The sequence below is a fragment of the Ursus arctos genome, chromosome X (assembly GCF_023065955.2).
Source record: "Ursus arctos isolate Adak ecotype North America chromosome X, UrsArc2.0, whole genome shotgun sequence".
NCBI lineage: Eukaryota > Metazoa > Chordata > Mammalia > Carnivora > Ursidae > Ursus > Ursus arctos.
Window position 1 is genome coordinate 3,757,425 of NC_079873.1, and position 13,659 is coordinate 3,771,083.

The following is a 13,659-nucleotide window of genomic DNA, read 5'->3' on the forward strand; positions in this document are numbered from 1 at the left end:
TTAAGTAGAGTAGAAACAAACTATCTCAACATTCGAATTTATTCTCAGCCCCTACACTAGTCATCGTCAGGATCTTCCATATAGTCATAAATTCAGTTCCATATAATCCTGAACTTCCCAATGCCTGGTTCATCTCTGGATCCCTTCACTTAAAAATGAAAATTAGGATCCCAGGACTGCCGTGGAAGGAAGTTTCCTTGGTCATCAGTTTTGAATTGAACTGATAAGCCATCTTGGGAATAAAATCAAGGAATTTCTAATGCCATCCCAGACCCCTATGAAAATCCACTGCAAAGAGTCTCCTTTCGGAGAGGTTACAAAACCAGAAAATGCTCTGGCAACATGGCACAGAAAATGTGATTCAAGTGGCATACGTTGAAATTTTCAAGTAGCAAAGAGGCTTCCTGAATGACCTGTGTTTTCCTAGGCAGCTGGTTTTCTTCATTTATAATCACAGATGCCCCATACTGAGGGGGAATGGATGCCTGTCTCTCTATTCTTTACATCTATCAGCAGCCCGAACACCAAGAAGGAACCACTTAGCAGCAGACCTAGATCAAGACATCGTTGCCCCCTGCACAAGCCCGCCCCCTTCGTGAATGACAATGACTCCAAATGAAGACCCAGGAGCTCTGAGTTCTCATGGAGACATGCTGGGAATGTTGGAACAGGAAAACTCCATCATGAGCTTTGCATGAAGCCACACCATCCTCACGATCTAATACAGGAAGTTTCAACTTGGGATCACCCCTCATCGAGGCCACCGCAAAGCGTGAGCGCCAAGTACGCCCCGATTCAGACGGGCATTTAGACAAGCTCTTGCACATGCACCCGTCCATAATGCCTGGTGGTGTCCAAGACAGACGGAGCCTAAGTGCGCATAGCCAAAACCCAAAAGGCCTCTCTACCCTCAGAAGTCCTCATTCTCCTCTCCTGACAGTGCATTTATACAATGTTCCCTCTGGGTTTCATTCTGCGAGCTGTCACATGATGAGCTGTGACGGGTCCCTGGCTCGGAGCGCGATGCCAGACCTATTACCACGGCTTCTCCTGGGAAGCAGGACAGGCCGGCTGTATTAAACAGAGCGCTCCTAGCACAGTGGCTACTGAGATGATTCTGACCGAGCCGCATCGGGTCACCGTTCCAAAATCAGACCGTGTAAGAAGACAAATTGTTCCAACGCTTCATGCCCCTGTTAGATACCAATACTTCCCCAGATTGGTAAAAGGAAATAAAAATGGGGGGGAGGGGCGCCTGGGTGGTGCAGTCATTAAGCATCTGCCTTCGGCTCAGGGCGTGATCCCGGCGTTCTGGGATCGAGCCCCACATCAGGCTCCTCCGCTGGGAACCTGCTTCTTCCTCTCCCACTCCTCCTGCTTGTGTTCCCTCTCTCACTGCCTGTCTCTCTCTCTCTGTCAAATATATAAAATAAAATCTTTTAAAAAAAAATGGGGGGGAAAAACTCATTTTTTTCTTTTTAGAAAACTGCAGAATTCAGAAGACAAAGGAATTTACATAACGTGCTGTTAATGATGATTTAGGTATATGTGCTGATGAGAAATGCCTACATATGTTGAACGCCTTTGGTAAAATAAGCTATACAAGCTAAAAATAGTGATCATTTTGCCATCTATAATCATCTTCCAAGTTTGCATGTTAATAACAAAAGGGGAACAGCGTGAGTCTTTGTTAATTAAAAATAATCTTTGAAAAAAAACCAACTAGCACTCTTTTTTTTTTTTCATGGCAGGAAATGGGGGAGGAGTCTGGAAATCCACTTTGTTGGGAACCAGGTTCTCATATAAAAAACAGAATCTTGACAATCCTGTAGAATCCAGGAATCCTACATAAGTTTGTTACCGACAGCGGAAAGAAATGGAAATTACGTGGTCGGCTATAAAGAAGGGGAAAGCCATTTGTGGTCTCCATGGTGGAAAATGCCTGGAAGCTTGGTACTCACGCTGATGAGAAAAATGGTAGATAACGAATATGTGAGTAATACAATCATAAATACGACCTCAGAAGGGCTTGGATTGACAGCTGAGCCAAGAAAAGACAGAACCATTTACCTGAAACATACGAAAACACATCCTTTCTCAAATCTAAGTATTGGAAGGGACGGGTCCAGATTTTGAAGCATGCAATGATTTTATTAACAAGTGCTCAGAACCAGAGATCACAAAAGTAGTCTACCCACTTCCCCTTCCTTGGGATCTGCTCTATCTCTGTGCTCCAGATAGAGAAAGATCTTGTGGCCTCAGTGGACCCTCGGCCTGCATTAAACCACACCTCTGACATTTTGGATCCCATTCTCGAGGGGCTAGCAGCATTCAAATGCCCACGTAGCTTGAGATGCTCACTCTAGAACAGAGTGGCCTTCCAGTGGCCAGTGGGCTTGAGGGTACATTTTGGAGCGGTTTATACAAGGTGAGTCAGAAGGCTGAGCCTCTCATTGTGTATACTTAATTAATGAGACACACTCAGCCTTACGGCTATTTGGAGGAACAAGCAATTATTACAAAATCCTAAATTTCTAACGCACACTATTTTTTTTTAAAGATTTTATTTATTTATTCAACAGAGATAGAGACAGCCAGCGAGAGAGGGAACACAAGCAGGGGGAGTGGGAGAGGAAGAAACAGCCTCCTAGTGGAGGAGCCTGATGTGGGGCTCGATCCCATAATGCCGGGATCACGCCCTGAGCCGAAGGCAGATGCTTAACCGCTGTGCCACCCAGGCGCCCCTCTAACGCACACTATTATATGCACTCCTAATGAGCTTGAAATCACTGCTTTGCACTTTGGTTCATTTCCAATAGATTATGAGAAAGAAAACTATTTTTCCCACTAAAGTAGCCAAAAAGCACTGCTAGATTTGATTTACCCAGGCTGTAAATGATCACTTTTGATACTCACCATTACGTTGCCCTCCTAAGAAGATGCTTTTAAAAATGCCTCCATGGACATAAACTTGCCGTCTTTTCCATCTCAACACATTTGTCCCTGTTAAAATAAAAGCAACAAAGAGACATATTGGTCCACTCAATAAAAGAGATTGGTGTGCCTCCTTCAAAGCCCAGTTTCTATTGCTCACATAAGCTTTCTTTTGGGTTGTAATAGGAACTAACTGGTAATGGCAGAAAGTGAGTCTTAACCTGGTTCTTAAAACGTCAAGCTGCTAATCACAACGGGACACCTGCACGGGTGTGGCTGACTGTAGAAGCCACAACCCGCCGTGCTGGTCCTCACGCGGCATGAGGATTTAGCATCAGTGGACACAGATTAAGGTGTCCAGGCTGGTCTGCAGTCATTTGCACTCTGTTCTATGTTGACGATGACAATCTACTTAGCCCATGTCTATGTCTAATCTCGCTTACTTAAATCAAGAGTTCTAAATCTTTCCAAAATGCAATTGGTGAAGAAAGTCAATCCATGTTTTAGAAATCGTTTATTTGCAAGAACTGAGCCTCAGCCTGCAGACACTGCTCTTTCCCCTACAGCAATGGGGCAGGACGGGCACAACCCAACATCACGTTATTTGCTTGACTCTGTCGGCTGTGACAAAACTCGTGTTTACTGGAGCAGTAATCATCCCAGGACCGTTGAGCGTTATTCTTGTCATCTCAGCATGGAATCTTCCCTTTAGAGGGTGACTCTCACGCAACGTTGCTCCTTCTACTTTCAAGTGGGGATCACAACAAGGCAAGTGGCTCCTTGCAGGCTGTCTGACAGAATAACAGCTTGCCGCGGACACTCGCCGTTGCAGAGCACGGGGAAGGAGAGTGAGCGGAAAGACAGACTACTTCACTTAATGCACTTCTCACGCTCACTTGATGCCGGAGGAGTATCAGTACCGAGTGGATGAGGTCCTTGGGTTTCAAAGGTAACGAGCCAGCACGTTATTAAACTGTAGGGAGGCGGGATCCTATTTTAATTATGCTTTGATTACTCATAACAACTAGCACATTTACTTATTATCAGGTGTTTCATGAACACTGTTGATTAAAATACATTTGTGAAAATGAATTCATATGTCCCAACAATCACAATGGCATTCATCATATCATCGCTGACCCTTCCATAGCCGTGCAGGGTGGCTACTAGGATGTCTATTCTGCAGCTGGAAAAACCGATGTCACATGCTGTGTCACGTGGCTCATAGGCTTCGAGGCAGAGGGAGGCAGGGCTGAGTCTCCCCGGATGCCCACGACCACACACTTTAACAAATCGTGGTGCCTCTTCAGCTAAATGAACAGTCATAGCAAATATGTACGTAGTGGGTCAACATTTCACATACCGACGGCTTTATACACGGACTCTTTTTATCTTCTCAAGAAGCGTAGAAGGTAAGGAAGAGCGTTACCGCCATGAGTTGAGAAAAAGGAATTAGAGGGATGTTAGGCAACTAGTCCAAGAGCACGGAGCTGCAAAAGGTAGGGCTGGACTCAGGCCAGGAAGTTTGCCTTCCATTGACCCTGCTACCCGGGCTCTGGTGGGACAATGAACGTCATTTCTGTCCCACATCCTCAGTCCCCACACTGTGGGAATCTACAGCTGAAATGGTTTTCGTCAGCAAGAGGGGGGCTATTTGATATCGATAGCAAAGACAACCTCACAGTGCATGAGTGATGCACACAGTAGACGCTCACTGAATACCAGCCATCCTCACACTGTATCATTAATACTACAACTTGAAAATTGGCCCTATTTCTATTTCACCCAAGCACAGGTCATCTCTTGGCTCTCACCTGCAGGCAAGTATTAAATACACTTCTCAAACTCAATACGCGAGAAACAAATAAACAAATAATAAAATGGGCAGAAGATAAGAACAGACACTTTTCCAATGAAGACATACAAATGGATAACAGACACATGAAAAAATGTTCAAAATCATTAGCCATCAGGGAAATTCAAATCAAAACCACACTGAGATACCACCTTACGCCAGTTAGAATGGCAAAAATTGACAAGGCAAGAAACAACAATTGCTGGAGAGGATGTGGAGAAAGGGGAACCCTCTTACACTATTGGTGGGAATGCAAGTTGGTACAGCCACTTTGGAAAACAGTGTGAAAGTCCCTTAAAAAGTTAAGAATTGAGCTACCCTATGATCCAGCCATTGCACTACTGGGTATTTACCCCAAAGATACAGACGTAGTGAAGAGAAGGGCCACATGCACCCCAATGTTCATAGCAGCATTGTCCACAATAGCTAAATCGTGGAAGGAGCCGAGATGCCCTTCAACAGATGACTGGATTAAGAAGATGTGGTCCATATATACAATGGAATATTACTCAGCTATCAAAAAGAACGATTTCTCAACATTTGCAGCAACATGGACGGCACTGGAGGAGATAATGCTAAGTGAAATAAGTCAAGCAGAGAAAGACAATTATCATATGATTTCTCTCAACTATGGAACATAAGAACTAGGAAGATCAGTAGGAGAAGAAAGGGATAAAGAAAGAGGGGGTAATCAGAAGGGGGAATGAAGCATGAGAGACTATGGACTCTGAGAAACAAACTGAGGGCTTCAGAGGGGAGGGGGGTGGGGGAATGGGATAGGCCGGTGATGGGTAGTAAGGAGGGCACGTGTTGCATGGTGCGCTGGGTGTTATACGCAACTAATAAATCATCGAACTTTACATCAGAAACCAGGGATGTACTGTATGGTGACTAACATAATATAATAAAAAAAATTAAAATAAAAAAAAAAACTACGAAGTTAACTATACGTGTGGTTCAGGAAAGTTCTAAAAACATTAGTAAGAATTATGTCTGACTGGCCATACTTTTTTTTTCTTGCGATGGGGTAGAGAAAAATGTTCCTTATTTTAAGGTTGAGTTTTTGTTTGTTTCTTGGTTTGCTTTATTTTACTTGTATGTTTTTTTTTTAAGGGACACAAGTAGGATGGGATAATTAATCATATTGGCATGCATTTTATTTTAAAATCTGATATTACTAAAATCTGATAGAATGAAATCAATATTCCCATCACATGGGCATCCAGCTGCGTGCAAGTCCCCGGAGAGAACTCTGTTCATCTGTAGTTGTTCCGTCTGGGAGCACGGTATTCAAAGCTGGTGCAGCCTACCTCAGGAACGTTTCCACCTGTCCTGCTTCCCTCCCTGCCATCATCTCCCATACCATTCTTACTGGAGCCTACCCCCCATCCTTAATGGACGTTGTATTATTTCTCCTGCTGAGCAAGGTTAAATACATTCCAAATAGTCTCAGTTTCTTCTTCGAGGATAACCCGTTATGTGTGAACTCAAAACGTAACATTCTCCCAGACTGGTTTTTGTGTAAGAAACTGCCCAACAGTAAGGTGTCCGAAGCAGAGAAGGGCCCATTAGGACATCTATCCTAGTTATGTCACTGTTCAAATCAAGGGAGGATAAAGATCACCAACACTCCCCCATGCAAACACGCCATTTTTCTCACGTGTTTTCTGCTCCATGATTCACCGTGGGACATGATGCAGGAAGCCTTACTTTGTGTATTTGAAGCTAAATTATAAGATATGGTCACGTACCCAGTAGTATATCTCAAGGGTTAAAGAATAAATTCTCTAGATTAAAATACTACTTTTTTTAGATTAAAATATTTCTTGATTTTACTATTACATTTGGACTGTATAGTCTGTATCAAAGGCCTTAAAAGACAGGTAACTATGACTATCAATAGCTGATTATTTTGGAAGTGAAGAGACATTATACTTTATCATGTAAGTTTTGACATAGAAACTATGCCTTATCATACACTTTTCATTTCTAAAGACTTACGCTGTACTTAATATGTATTCACTGATAAAGAAAACAATCTGTTTTTTAAGTTTATTTTTTTTAGTCATCTCTGCACCCAACGTGGGACTTGAACCCACAACCCCGAGATCAAGAGTCACGTGGTCTGCTGACTGAGCCAGCCAGGCGCCCTTAGAAAGGAATCTTTTAAAGACATCTATGGCCTATGGTGATAGTTTTCAAATAGTCAAAGTGCCTCAAAAAGGAGGAAGCACTAATTAAAGCAATATTTATGAGTTACTAATATATTAGCAATACCATAGTTCATTAACATATTAGCAAATGTTACCGAAAAATTATCATGTCATTCTAATAGAAACTTAGCATACAGAGAGTACATGAGTCAAAGCATACAGACCTTTTAAGGAATATGAGGCGTGGAACGGAGAAGGATATACTCCACACTATGACAATGTTTCAAGGAAGCCTCTCCATATAGTTTCATCTTTACAGCTGAAGATTTGGGGCTTGATGAAGACGTTCATAGCCATTCCAATTCACCCTGGGTAGTAGGTCAAAAGGATACCTAGAATAGAAGACAGAAAGATAAAAATACCTTCATAAAAGATGGCAGCCTGGCTCTCCAAGAGGGCACTGATATGATTGTATCCCTTCGTACCTAAATAATTCATAATAAATATTGTCTAGAAATCCTGTCATTTCATTTCACAAGCGTTTGTTAAGTGTAGACCATGAATGAGATATGAGGTCAGAAGAGGAATTCCGAAGACTAGCGGGACAACCCGTGCCCTCAGTGAGCTTGTGTTCTTGTACCAGGTCCTGTACCAGTGATAAAGGAATAGAAAGTACCAGGCTCGGCGGAGGTGACAGCTCTAGGAAAGTCTTAGGAGCTGCACAGAAGAGGGCCTTGAGAGAGGACAGTGAGAAGGGCCATTATCTGTCAGAGTAGAGCCTACAGAAAGCATAAGCAGGTAGCCGCACCACAGCCCGCGGGGTCCTCAAGAGGTCCACACTGCGACTCGGCTCCGGGCTCCCAAGGCTTCGGCAGCACCGTTATGAATGTCTGCGCCAGGCTTGCACACACGTGTGCAAAAATAGGAGAAGATAAACTTAGTTTAAAAACCTAAATATATTTCAGAGGTATTAAAAAAAATTTTTTTAAGAGTTTTATTTATTTGAGAGAGAAAGAGCAGGAGCAGGGGGAGAGGGGCAGAGGGAAAACAGATTCCCCACTGAGCAAGGAGCCTGACACGGGGCTCGATCTCAGGACCCTGATGTCATGACCTGAGCCAAAGGCAAATGCTTAACCAACTAAGCCACCCAGGTGCCCCTAAAAAATGTTTTAAAAATCCTAGGCTTATTCATCCTTTAATTTTCTTTTGAGTCACAGTGACCTGCCGAATTTCTGCAAGAAAAATGAGAGGAATTTTCATTGTGATAGATTTCTTGGGTAGCTCTAAAAAAAATAAATAAAAGACATGCTCACATAAGAAGAGAAAGTATGTCTAGATTTCAGGGGGGTCATCCTAGATATTTCTAGATGTGTACATAAATGTTCAAATTAACATAAGTAACCTAATTTATGTAACCCAAATTTTATCTCCCATCTCTCAAACAGAACAATCTTCCAAATTATATCCATTTTTGAAACGATGCATATTTAATAAAACATCTGTTTCTGCCTTGGATTTGCTCCCAGTTTTATACAATGTTCAAATTGTTTAATTTTTAGCATTAGGAAAGTCGAGTGAAAAACAACGAAGAGAGAAATTTCTCTTTAGAATGTAGAAAGCATAACTTAAAATATATATATCATCAATTTTATGCAATTCTACTCCTCCTGAGTCAACCCACAATTTGGATGAACTCTCAAGGAATTTATTTTTTGTCACACATTACTAATTTTGACCCAAACCTTTACAACGAAATTTAAAAAGTCTCAAGTCATCTATTCAGCAAGCAGTAGAAACAAAGAGCACAATACAGATTTATAGCTTTCATGTAGGACATTAAATAATTAAGCTCCAAAATCCTTAACATTCCAAAAAATTTATCACTCTCAATTTTCTAGCCATGGACTAGAATGGGAAATTTGAAGACTTTCTCTGACGCGGTCTTTAAAAAAGTACAGAAAAAAACCTGTAAAAAGTCTAGGGACATGCATACCAGAAAAAAGAAAATTAAGATAAGAAGGCATCTAAAAATAATCACATAAGTATATTGAATAATCCACCACTTTTAGTTAATCATGCTAGTTTATAAGCTCAATAATTGAGGAAGAAGCATTTTCCCTTAGGTGAAAGACAACCTTCCTTCCACAACAAATAGGTTCAAGGATCAAAGATGTTCTTTCACACTCTCTCTGGCTTGGCTACATTGTCGAAGAAACTGAGATGGCTGGGCTGTTAACATTTGCCCTCAACCTGCAACCTTTGATTTTCTCGTTCATTCAGTGAATATCCACAGAGTGTCTTGTAACAACTCATTTCTTCAACAGTCAACCCATGAGTGTCTCCTCTGAGCTGGACTCACTGAAACGTATGTGTTTAAGGAAAGGTAGGAAAACATTAAGACACAACTAAGTGGGCAAAAAATAAAAAAGCTTTCCAAGGGAGCACCGAGAAGGAAGAAAACAGTGGGCTACGTATGAAGACAGGAGAGAGCATGTAACACACTTTATGTTGGAAGAGGGAAGGATGGTCCAGGCAGGAGAAGTGGCACAGGGAATGCCCTAATTCAGGACATGCTTAGTTGGAGCTCAAAATGGAAAGAAAACTGGTAATCAGACAGTGCTGGAGGGTGAAGCTGGGGAGGTGGGCAGAAGGCTCACTGTGTAAAGCCAAATAGGTCAGTAAAAGGAATTTTGGGTTGATTCTAAGCGTAACATGAAGCCATCCTTTGTAAAACATTTCAGAGCAAGAAGGAGGAAGATAAGATCAAAGATAAGTACTAGGAAGAGCCTGCCTTATGATGTGCCTATATTTTAAGGTCCTTTACATGCTTCATTAACTTACTCATCTTGCAAATACTTCTAGATGGTAACTCTCTTGTGGATGAGAAAACCGGAACATGAAAAAATCAACTTCACATAGCTAGGAAGCATCAGGCTGCCTGGCTCCTTTGGTAGAAAGTGATGAGCACCAGAGATGGGGGTCCATAGTGCATGCCAACGTTAGAGAAGAAAGTGAGTATGACGGAATCTAAGCCTCATCTAATAGATAAGGTATGGATATGTGTGAAATACAAGAGGAAAAAATAAAAAATGTATTGGGCTCTGCCTCTGGTTCCTGGCACAGAGCTCCTAAATCCCTTGGAATTTCCTGGGTAATAGGAGTGTCTTTTGTTCTAATGAGGCAACACTTGGTGGGCCCCAACATAGCTTCAAAATGGGAGCTGGTCGCCAGGAAAACCAAGTCATGGTTGGAAGCTTGGAACTTCCAGCCCCTCTCCATCCTCTGGAAAGACAAAGGGGTTGGAGACTGAGTTAAAGATTAGTCATGGGTACTTGATGAAGCCTCCATAAAATATGAAAAGCACAGAGTTCAGGTAGCTTCTGGGGTTGGTGAGCACAACCATGGCTAGGAGTGTGGTGCACCCCAACTCCAGGAGGACAGAAGCTCCTGCTTCAGGACCCTGTAAGACGTCGTCCTATGTATCTTTCCATCTGTATCCCTTATCACCTCCTTTATGATAAAATTAACTAGAAGACATTAAGGAAATGTTTCCCTGAGTTCTGTGAGCTGTTCTAGCAAATGATATAATCCAAGAAGGGAGTTGTGGGAACCTCTGATTTGTAGCCAAGTTGGAAAAAAGTTGTGTGTCACCTGGAGACCTATTGCTCGCAACTGACATCTGTGGTGGAGACGGTCTTGTGGGACTGAGCCCTTCACCGGTGGCATCTGCACGGACTCTAGTTAGTGTCAAATTGAACTGAATTGTAGGGCAGCCTCCTAGTGTCACAGAGAATGGGTTAGTTTGGGGGTAAACCCCCACACATTTGGTGACAGGAAGTATTGAGTGTGTGAGTAAAGGAGGAGCACAGAAGTCGTTTTCCCAACCAGCGCGGGAAGGGAGTACAACAGTACCCGTGTCGAAGGACAGCCTGAGGGTGACTGAGCGAGAAGGCAAGAAACAGGTGCAGTGAATCCCAGAGATGCTCCGCTTGGATGGAATGGGAAGTACCAAGGAGGAGAGGTCAGGACCGATGTGAGGCCGGCTGCTTCAGGAGATGGAAGACCGTGTGTGCTTGCAGACAGATTCTGGATGGGATAGTCCTCTGATGCAACCTATTTTTCAGGAAGGAGGAACAGGAAGAGTTTTAAAAATAGATGGGAGAGTGTGAACCGCCATAGAACGGTAGTAAACTAGCAAATGTCAAGTAAGAACATGGGCATGGGAAGTAGAGATGTCTCACAGCCAGAGAAACAGAGAGAACTGGAATGTGATTTACAGCAGGCAGACTAGAGAGAGGGGATGCAAAGTGCAGGGTGAGGGACTGAGTGCAGAAGATGCCTCTCTTGGGAAAACAAAATGCAGGGAACGGAGCAAGCTTGGCAAGAAAGACGATGGGCTGAATTTGGACACACTGAACTGAGCTTTTGGCAGAGCACACAGATGAAGTTGTCCAAAAAGAGGCAACCTGAGAGCAGGATGAGGCTTGAGAGAGAAGTCAGAGCAGAAAGTAGGGACTTGGGGGTCTCCCAGGTGGAAGCCATGGTTACATCACAAGCAGAAGCAAAGCTATGTGGGCTAGTCTGGAGGCCGGGGAAGTGGCCTGGGGCTGGAGCAGAGGGAGTAGCAGGACCCAGAAAAGTTCATTAAATGAATAGAAAAGCAGTAGGGGGGAACCAGAGAGGAGAGTGTTCAGGAATTCAAGGAAGGAAAAAGCCTTTTGAAGGAGGGGCAATGAATATGTCAGAGTCTATGGAGAAACTCTGAGAAAAATGTTGGCCCTGCTGAAGGGTCAGCCCCTGCCCTGGTGCCCAGGGCAAGCCAGAGTCCAAGTGTGCTGTTGGAATAGAAAGCAGAAGAGATGCGGGAAGAGATAAAGAAATGTTTGTTACGACGAGTTCCTTCTCTCAAGGTACGGCATGTTAGGACATAAGTACGTTCGTGGCAGATAAGAATGGTGGGGAAGGTCTTGATAATGAACATGGGAGACTAGTTTCAGAAAGAAACACACTATAAACCAGAGAATGTGGAGGACTGAGAAGTGCATCTTTTCAAGTCCATTGTTTACCTTATAACCACCAGGAAGAAACTGTTCTCTGTGAGTCTCACAGATCTCTGCAGCATCTGGCAATGTTGAGCTGTCCACCCAACTTCTGAACCCTCTCTCTACCCTTAATGAAATGACCTGACATACAAAACCAGTCTCCGATGGCAACCCCATTGCTTGGTTCTCCGTGCAAGACGTAACCATCCATACCGTCTTCCAGGGCTTTGCGGGAGTATCATGCTTTCCTTAATGTCTACCACCACAAGCTCCCAATTCACACTATTAGCCTCCTGGCCTCAACCTCTATCTCCACCACTACCGGCCTCCATCGTAACTGCCATAAAATTGACATTCCGTAAATGGTTCACCTCAGCGAAAGCAACAGCAGGGCTCCTCCAGAGCCAACAGAACAGCATGTCTTGCTTTACCGTTGGGTTCCACCACCTAGAATGCTCCAGTGTCAATTTAGTCATCCAATGCAACCCCTGCACTTGACACTCAACCCATTCACGTGCATTTGTGTGCATGACCACATGATGTCACATGCATGTATGTCATCATTCAAGAATTGCCTTTGTCTTTATCAACACTTGTTGCATGCCCGTATTGACTCACTCCCTCCTTTGCTCTTCACACACAGCCCCATCCATCCTGAGACAAAGATCATAAGCAACCCCCTTTGTAAAAGTTTCTTTGACAAACTGGCTTCCATGATGGCCCTCAATGGTCTCTGCCTCCTTGTACCAACACCCTCCCGCTGTCCGCTTTGGAACTGGTGCCAGGTGTGAACTGTGTGGCCAACAGTGTGACCCACCTCCAAGATCAAGGTAGAAAAGACTATGGTTTGCATCTTACGGTACCTCCCTCTCATCCTGTCTCCCTCTTCCCCACGTCAAGGAAGCCAGGTGCCGATGCTGTATGACCGGCCCTAGGGTGTGGTCACCGTGGCAAAGAACTAGAGCCTCCTGCTATGGGAGGGACACATAAGTGAGATTCTCCACTGCCTTTGTAAAACTTCCACCCCAGTCTCCAACTGGAGTGGAGCATCACAGCAAACCCTGAGCCAGAACTACTGAGCCGTGCAGCTCTTGAATTCCTGATTTCCAGAAAATCTATGCGATAATAAATATTTGCAGTTTTAAGCTGTGTTTTAGGGGAATGTTTTATGCCGTGATAGACAGATAACAAAACTGTCCCAACTGATACCACTGTCAAATAAGATTCTAGTGGAAAATAAGGCTCTATATTCCCAAGGTCTGTGTCTTCATCCTTCTTATGGAATGTATGGTGTGCATGCCTTGTAGAAAAAGTATTTCATTGATCATTTTTGTCTCCTCTACTGCGATGGTGATCTCACCAGGATCGGGGATTGAATCTTACCTGTGTTTCTATGTCTTGCATCATCTAGTCTAGTGATCTTCTCAAAATAAGGTATGCATACATGGCTATCGAATGAATCAATGAACGAATGAGTGAGCGAGTGAGTGAGTGAAGCTCAATTCATGGTTTCTGAGTCTCTGAAGGCAAGATAGCTGCATGCAGCCTGGAATTACAAGACCTTTGTCGGAGACAGAATGTGCCCTTGGATCCCTGAAGTGGGAAACAATCAGCTGCCTTCAAGTGATTTGAATTATGAGCCAAGCATTTGGAAGCATGGGGGAATAAATAACAT

At 43.5% G+C, this 13,659-nt stretch overlaps 1 protein-coding gene across 3 annotated transcripts in view; it reads right to left on the reverse strand.

The window, feature by feature from the left end:
* LOC113240804 (neuroligin-4, X-linked) overlaps window positions 1–13,659 on the reverse strand; it is a 327,232-nt gene that overhangs the window by 259,417 nt on the left and 54,156 nt on the right. For all 3 annotated transcript variants that reach the window (XM_057309949.1, XM_057309938.1, XM_057309948.1), the window contains exons 2-3: window positions 7,167–7,334; window positions 2,917–3,003 (exon numbers count right to left, since the gene is read on the reverse strand). The gene's annotated coding sequence lies outside the window, so the exon portion shown is untranslated. The remainder of the gene's footprint in view (window positions 1–2,916; window positions 3,004–7,166; window positions 7,335–13,659) is intronic.